Here is an 8,963-nt window from a genome sequence, read left to right as displayed (position 1 = left end):
TAAGATGAGCGGCAGATGGAGGACAGTCTGCGACTGACAGGTGGTTTCAGCTCCAGGGGACGTCCTTTTAGTCTTTTTGTGTCTCTTTGGGGTTGTTTTGCCCATTTTCATTTTGTGTTTCTTTGCAGTTTCTTTGCATCTCTGTTTGTCTCGTCTGTGTCTTTGTGGTCATTTTGAGTCTCTTTGGTTCATGTTAAATTGAGTGACATTTTTCAGCTGCCATGAAATTCAAGGCTGTATTTTGTGTTTTTTGCTGATTAGTAAATGTTGAAATGCTGACGCGCTAAATGATTAACACGGTAAACATCGCACCTGCTAAACATTACCATTTTGGGATTATCCTTGTCAAAAGTGGGGTCAATAATAAAATAGTTGACAAAGTTACCTGAAACCTGAAAGCTAATTTTATTCAGAGCTTGTTACTTTGAGAGCTGAGGTTCTGATCTGGAGCCACAGCGAGTCCTGTCCCAACCATCTGCTGTGCTCCGAGGGCCGGGCTGCTGTCAGCACATTGTGCCCCTTACTGCCCTCCTGTCCCTTACACACACACACACACACACACACACACACACACACACACACACACACACACACACTCTTCCTCTCCTTTCCTCTTGTTGTCACTCCAGCTGGTGGTTTTCAGTGAACGCTGTCAGATGCTGAGCTCCCTGGTGCGGAGGCGAGAAGTGAGGAGAAGAGGACCAATGGATGAATAAAAGATCACAGGCTAGTAACAGTATCTGCTTATTCTGTTTTCCAATGAGAAAAATATTCTGACGCAGATGCACATGGAATGAAGTGTTTTAAGAAAGAGACAGTCATAGGATATAAGCAGTGCAGTTTAAAGACAAAATACTTCAAAGGATTCTTCAAATGTCCTTTGGGGCATGGGAGCGCAAAAACTGTAATGACTTTTTTTGTTGAATTTTGGCCTCTTTGGTGCTTATTGGTCATTGGTGGCCTCTGTAATGGCTTTTTCCTTGGATTGGATTTTCTGTTGATTAAATTTGACTTTCAAAACGGAAAGAGCTCTTTCCTCCTTTGGTTCAAATCCCCCCACTGAAAAAAAGACCATAGGCCTTATGTGTCATACTGCTCTTCACGCTAATCACTCAGTTCTTCTTTGTATTCCTAACAAACTGCTATTGGTGGGTGCTTAAAACTTGCAGCAAAGATCTCTCCAACAACAAATGCAGTCTAAGGATACGTTCATCCATGAGCAGAATTACCACAGGCGAATATTCACCTTCTGTTCACTCCATTAAATGTGAACGAATGGGCAAATAAAACATTCAAGTTGCAAAACAAATTTGCATCTCATTATCGTGTGGAGTTAAACTTCAGTTTTGACTAGTGAGTCACAGTCAACCAATACAAAAGTGACAAGCTATGTGTGAAGGAAGTCTTGATTGTTGTTTTGTTTAACCAGTCATAATTGTATGATATTGGACATAAAAAATACAAACCGCCCCACAGGAGAGATGCTGCCTGGCAGGCGTTGAGTTTGGAGCATAAAGGTGGACGATAAAACAACTCCCCAAAAGTGAAGCCATAACGTCTTGATTGCCCCCTGGTGACTGGCTGCATTACAGGTCAGTAATGAGAAATGGGCAAAACTAAAAGATGTTTTTTGTTGTTTTAGGTGGTTCTAATCACTCTGGTGGTTATTCAAGTGTTCATTTTTCAGATAAGTTTGATCTTAATTAGTTATTTAATGCTATAAAAAGGTGATTTGATGACATGATTGACAGCTGTGTGAGCAAGTTAAGTGTGCAGTGGAGCTGCTTGTGACAGGACGGATGGGTGAATGGGCAAAAACTTGATACCACAGAAATCACGACTGCACAGACTCTGGCTCCAAATGACATCAACGCAAGATGGCAGTGGATGTATCTGAGATATTTTTGCTTCATTTTTATGGGAGGAACCGGAGACTCATTGTTCATCTTTACATTCAGTCTATGGTCATAAGACAGGCATGGAAAATAACAAAATGGTAATGTACCAAATATAACATATTTTGAAGTATTTAGTAGAAAGCTATAAAGATACTTTTCCATGTATGTCATATCAGGCACTGCCCACATTCAGCATTAATATTGCCACAGATTGTAATAATCACTAGCCAGCATTTGCTCATTTGGTGTGTGCCCTTATCATTGAGAAGTTTGAATTTTCATCTACTGATGAAGTCATTATTTTACCGCTGCACATCTTGTTTGGGCTATTGGAAAATCTTGAGCTTGGTGCTCTCGTTTCAGTAGCCACTATCAGTTATTTCTTTGTATACCTTCAAAGAAAACATATTTATATTTGCAAATATTCCCAACAATAAATGCTACAAGCCTAGAGTTTTGCATCAGCCATGTTTAAACAACACTAAGAGTCTATGCTAGCTGCTATGTGAGGCTTTACCTGGATAAAATGAATTCATTAATTATCTTGTGTTAGCATGCTAACATTTACCAATAAGCACAAAACATAAAGCTTAAAGGTGTAAATGTTTGGAAAGTGAGCACACGACTGGATAAATGAGACCTGGATTACATGTCACCGGTTTTGTGAATTTGTTGTTTGGGGAAGTTTTGCGGTTGTTAAATGTGGTCCCAAATCATTCAGTAATTTAACGTGTTTGCAGTTTTTCATGGAGGCATGCAAGAAAAAGTTTCTTTCACAAACTCAAGGTATTATGGTATGACTAGTTGATTTACAAATGGTCATTTTGTGGTTGAATTATTCCTTTATACTCCAAAACCTTTTGTTCACATGCATCCATCTTTTTTTTTTAAAAAAAAGTCATCTTCTCTTGTGATCACCCAATTTGGACTAAAGAAGTTGAATCTGGATGCCTCCTCTGTGTAAACACCACGTCCTCCCCACCTGTACTCCCCTCAGAATAAAAGCGAAAGTAATTGTGTGTTTTTCCTCGCCCTGAGGTCCACAACGTTTCATCCCTGTGGTTCAACGTGGAGTGCGCTGTTGTAATTAGCGGGGTTAATATCCCGGGCAGCATCTCTAAATTAAATCTCTAACTCCATGGCGATGCGGCTGAGTGATGCACCTGTTCACGGTAATTACAGATGCAGCCTGGGAGTGTGCTCGTAATGAGTTGGGAGAGTCAAGGTTGAATCACTTTAAAGGCACATCCCACCACTTTGCCAGTAACGTTTTGTGTCTGTCTACGTGGAAATTGAAGTCACCTACGGGGAAATGAAGCCTGGAACAGACTCACTGGGTGTTTGGAAAACTACAGAAAAGACAACAATTGTCCCTAAAGCAGCAGAATGACGTCCAGGGGCCAGTAAATGTCAGTTTATTGGTCCGCCTTATACTTTAAAGTACCTTAACAACTATTGGATGGACTGCCATGACATTTGTTGAAGACATTCATGGTGTCCAGAGGATGAAGCCCACTGACTTTGAAAATCTCTTGACATTTCATTTCACCCCAGAAGGTCAAACTTTGCACTTATTCAGCAAAACATTTACCAGACATATTATATGCACATATGGTTCCTATGACTTTTCCTCTAGTGCCACCATAAAGTTATTATCTCTGACTTTAAGTGAAATATCCTGACAAAATTTGGATGGATTGCCTTGAAATTTAAAAAAAAAACAATAAACTGCTAAATTGATGACATTCCTATCGGTCTCAGTTAGATGTTGTGTTTAGATACAGCAGCATCCTCCAAGGCTACAAATGAAGCCAATGCAAAAGTGCCAAAAACAGTTCATTCAACAGTTCATAGAATGGCCCCTTGAGGCCATTGAGAGTAAATCCCCATCGAGCCCCAAGTCAAAATATCCAACTTTACAGCAGAATAAACACTGTTTTAATAAAAAAAATCTGCATTTTTAAGGGCAAGTTGGCTTGAGTGACAGGCTATTTGCCAATTGTGTCTTCAGCTCATCATTCAGATCCACCCCTCGCTCCTCCACAGCTCCAACCTATTTTATTTTGTCAAAATATTGTCACTTATGGCTCCAAAACTGCCAAAATGTCAAACTCGAGGCTTCAGAATAGGAGTCTGCAAACATCACAGTAGCTTTGTCCATTATTTATGCAATATATGACAATAATGCAGTCCTACTTATTATATACTTATAATTAAAATGGCCTAAAATCTAGCGACAGCTGGCCGTACCAGCTGAACTAAATGTTCCTGAAAGAGTTCAAATTTAAAAAAGTCAAAATTGTTCGGTTTTGCTCTGAAAGAAGACCTTGTTCCTTCTTCTGGCAGCAGAGACGTGAAAGTTGGACTGAGCGGTTTAACAGATTATCAGTTGCAGTAAAGAGAATCTACACAGTGATTTTGTTGTAAGTCGTGATCTTCGGAAAATATGATTCACCTGGACAGGTTTTATTGTTGTCAGCTGATATCACTGATGACCTGTAGGGGTCTTAGTTTAAATTTAGATGTCAGTTGTTTTATTTGGACAGTCTCCCGGTATTTAGATGAATGCCATTACACCATGAAGCCTCTCTGTAGCCCTGAAGTCCTCTCCGACGTATTCCGCGCCCTCAGATCTCCACAGACATTTTTCTCCAGCCCTTTGAGCCTGGCTCTCTGTGTAAGTATGTGCTCAGGCAAGACGGCCTTCTGCACTAATTGAAGTCAATGACACAAGCTGCAGGGGCGCGTGAACAAACTGCGTCTCCATGGAAACACATGCTGGCAAGTGTGTCCGCCAACGAGCCTGCAGCGCTACATTGGAATTGCTGTGTACACCAATCTGAAGCCCATCACCGAGAAGAGGTGGAGGAGGGCGAAAATCAGCCAGAGACGGACTCTGATTGTCTCAAACAAGTCCTGCTGGGCCTCAGTGTATGTGACACAAGACATCAAGACATATAAGGGAGCCATGATCCACATAAAAAAAATGCATGTGCTGGAGATGATAGCCAGAAAAGTGACACTTGCAAATTTTGTAGTATGTTGGAGGCAAAATCTTGAAAAACTTCCTTAACCCTTTGAAACCTGGATTGACATCAGTTTATTTGAGCGTGGCAGTGGTGATTCCATTGCTTTTACGGGTCCATTTTGTGTCTAGGACTTGGCATCTAACAGTGAGGTTGCAGATTGCGTGTAGGAGAACCACGTTGGCCAGTGTGAACACTTGAAAACACTGAAATGCCAGTGGCCCTATTTAGAGTGTTTGGTTTGTCCGATCTCAGCCGAAGAGGACCTGCTTCATATTTACATATAAACAGCTAATTCTAAGGTGACAAAAACATGATTCTTATATCCAGATGATTATAAACGAATAAAAACATGCTTGTGAATATTATACACAATTTCTGCCAAATAAATGCCCTGAGATCACTGGACTTTTAAACTCATAATTTTAATGTTTGGCACGGACAGTTGCAATAATAAAGCTGCAGCAGATGATGAATTGGTACCTTACAGTGAAACAAAAAACTCTCTTTTTATCCAGACAAAAAAATAAACTGTTCATTGCTAAACCCGCTGCATGAATGCCTACATATTCACCCACATTCCACATTTTCACCTCAACAGCTACTTGAGAAAAACAAATTCAGCTCTAACAAGTTCAAACTTTTAAAAATACTGTTATCACTTTGTGCCACTTGAGGCCGCCAAGGGTAAAGTCATCTAGAATATTTCATATCATGCCAGTAATGAATTGTCATGAAATACTGCAAAGAAAGAGCTTCTACAACAAAAAAATGTAGGTAATATTGGTAAAACAGACTTTATAGCTGAGAAGTCTGTCAAAGCAGACAGAGTTTTCATATTTAGAAAAGTAGAACTTGCAATCCTAATCTCTAATAATTATCTTCTCTGCTCCCTGTGCAGTGACACCGATCCAGTCAAAGTCCCACACAAAGACACACAGATGCTGTGGCCTCTGCACTGCACTACATTCCCAAAAATGTGCCCTATACTTTATGTACAAATGTGTTCACTCACTGTATGTGTCAGATTTTGTTATGTATGAGCATTTTATGATTTTTTTTTTTTTTTATCGCCCTGAAGCTTCAGACAGCATCGCGTCTTATGTTACTTAAAAAATAACATCTCTGATCTTTTGAGATGTTGTGGGCGGAGGTTGCTCTAACAGTGTTGCCATGGAAACAGTGGCCATCAAGCTACCATTTCACTATCTACCTCTAGATAGAAGAAAGGCTGTAATGAACAACTATGCCCCCCCCTCCCCTTCCTCCTCCCATCTGCTCTTCTCCATCTATATGTGGGGTTTTGTAGGTGGATCATTGGGAAAAAAAAGGAATAAATATGGCTCAGCTGCACATACGTCACTCATATAAATACTGCAGAAAAGACACATATATTCTACATACATTATTTAGATTACTCTCTCTCTCGTCTCTTCATTCATCAGAACAACTCTGACAAGGCTGGCTGAAAAGCTGCAGGGTCGTAACTACAGAGACAAAAACTCCAGACACGATGGATCATAAAGAGCCAGGGGGGGAATAAAAACATCACTACTTCACTGATACATGAGGCAAAGAAATACACATTTAGATGTAGTAGAAGCTGGAAAATACCGCAGTAATGATGCTTAAGAAGACTGCAGGAGAAATGCAGAGAGATGAAGTCACTGTCGCTGACTCACATTGCATCTGAAGTGGAAAGTTACTAAATACATTTACGCAAGTACTCACAATTTTGAGTTATTGGTATTTTACTTAAGTTTTTGCATTTTATATTACTTTTGACTTCTACTTTACTACATTTGAGGAGAAAATATTGCACTTTTTACTCCATTATGCTTATCTGATTGAGAAATGAACCCAATACAGAGGCGCCAAAAACTGCAGTTTCTAGAATGGCCATTAGAGGCTGGCTTCAAAAACAGCGTATTCTCATTATGAACTCGTAATACTGACATATAATATTGAAACTGACAGTGCTTTTGGCGTAAGATCTCAATGCTAAAAGCCACCTTTTGAGTCTGCATGAAATGGCGCTGGACAGCATCAGGTGAGAACGCGGCCGGACCAAATCTGGTGGGCGGCCTTCAGTGTTCAAATGATTCACACATGGATGGCATCACTTGAGAGCCTGGTGGGCGTTACCTGTCATATCTGCATGAAATGTGGCAGGATGATGTCAGGTCGAACGATGCTGTTAAAGACGTACTATAAGGAACACAACGGTGCCTATAGGGTGAGCAGTAGGGGCGGTGGATGGGTCCAACAAACCTCGGACTTTCATGTGGAGTCCAGTGTTGGCATCCCATCTGAATGTGATGGGGGTTTTTTCTACACCTTACCATGTGCCTCCTTCCCCTAATCCTAACCATGATTGGCAGCATCATGTGCCCCATGTGCTTGTGTTGACATCACGGTAGCAGCATCCCTGAACATAAAGAGCAGACTCAGAAGGATACCTCAAGCATATTTTTAAAAATGTGGGAGTCCACTGCAAAGCGGCAATATGTGACAATTTGGGGTGAGAACATGTTGTAACAGAGGACATCCCTGTAGACCCCCATGTTAAAATGCCCAACTTTCCCACATAAATAAACATGTTTACGGCCTTGTACAAAAAAACACAGCTTTGGTCTCTCTGGTTAATTTCAACATTTATGTCAGCTATTAACATTTTATCAAGGCTTAAAGTTACACATAATTAGGGGCAGGCCACATTGAGAGACAGGCTGTGTTTTGATAGTGTCCTTGACTTCTCAGTGAAAGCCACCCCTTGCACCGCCACAGTGCCAGTCTCGCTCAAATATGCTCACTTCTGGCTCCACCCACTGGTTTGTGGACGACCATGATGAAATCATGATAGCTACATCCATTATTTATATCGTCTATGCTAAATACAATGTTTTAACCAATGCTTTCCAATCCTTGTGGCTTGGTCCATTAAAAAAACAGCATCCAGTTGAGACATTCCCCCTCTCAAGTTACCAGACAATTTCATTCAATTAAAGTCTGAGGTCCAGACAAGTAAAATAAAATTTTCCACCCTAAAATAATATTTTTTAACTGAACTTTGTTTTTATTTTTGTTTTCTAACAATTAATTATCGCATGACTGCTGCATGATTTTACCTGGGACCCTCTGGAGTAGATTAATCCCTAGGTTGGAAATCGCTAGATTAAAATAATTATATTTAATGCAGTAAGAAATTGCTCCACGTCAACTGGCCACAACAGTAAAACGCTGCTCACACATTAATGCATTAGTACTAATTCAATAATGTTACAGAGGCCTATACCACAGAGCTCAAGGACCTAGGATTAAAACCCTCACTGTGCATACAGATCCTCGACTTCCTGATAGGCAGACCCCTGGTGGTGAGCGTGGGCGGACACACCTGTTTCTCCCTAATCCTGAACACTGGAGAACTCCTGGGCTGCTTTGTGGGTCTCCTGCTGTTCTCCCTCTAGACACACAACCGTGTAGATAACAATGAAAAGGTCTACCTGAAATAAGTAGAGAACCTACCAGGCATGTCAAACTGGTCCACAGGGGGGCCGGTGTGGCTGCAGGTTTTTGTGCCAACCAACCAAGAGCACACAGTTTGACCAATCAACTGTCTGAAGACGGAGATCAGTTGATTAAATGAGTCAAGTCTGGTGTGCTGCTACTTGGTTGGAAACAAAACCTGCAGCCACACCGGCCCCCCTGTGGACCAGTTTGACATGCCTGAAACGCTGGTGTCAGGACAATAACCTACTCCTAAATGAAAGAGATGATAGTGGAATTTGGGAAGAAACAGTGAATGAACTATGCCACCTTTAGAGTCAACGGGTCCTTTGTGGAGAGGGTGGACAGCGTCAAGAGTACACATCACTGAGGGCTTGTCCTGGGTACTGAATACTCACTCAGTGGTGAGAAAAGCAAGACAGAGACTGTTTCACCTCATACGCCCAAGGAAAATTAAATCATCTCCTCAGATACGGAGGAATTTCTACTTCTGCAGCTTTGAGGACATCCTGACAGGGACATCACAGCCTAA

The sequence above is a fragment of the Plectropomus leopardus genome, chromosome 12 (genome assembly GCF_008729295.1).
Source record: "Plectropomus leopardus isolate mb chromosome 12, YSFRI_Pleo_2.0, whole genome shotgun sequence".
NCBI classification, from domain to species: domain Eukaryota; kingdom Metazoa; phylum Chordata; class Actinopteri; order Perciformes; family Serranidae; genus Plectropomus; species Plectropomus leopardus.
The sequence above is the reverse complement of the archived record's forward strand: the minus strand, read 5'-3'. Positions refer to the sequence as shown.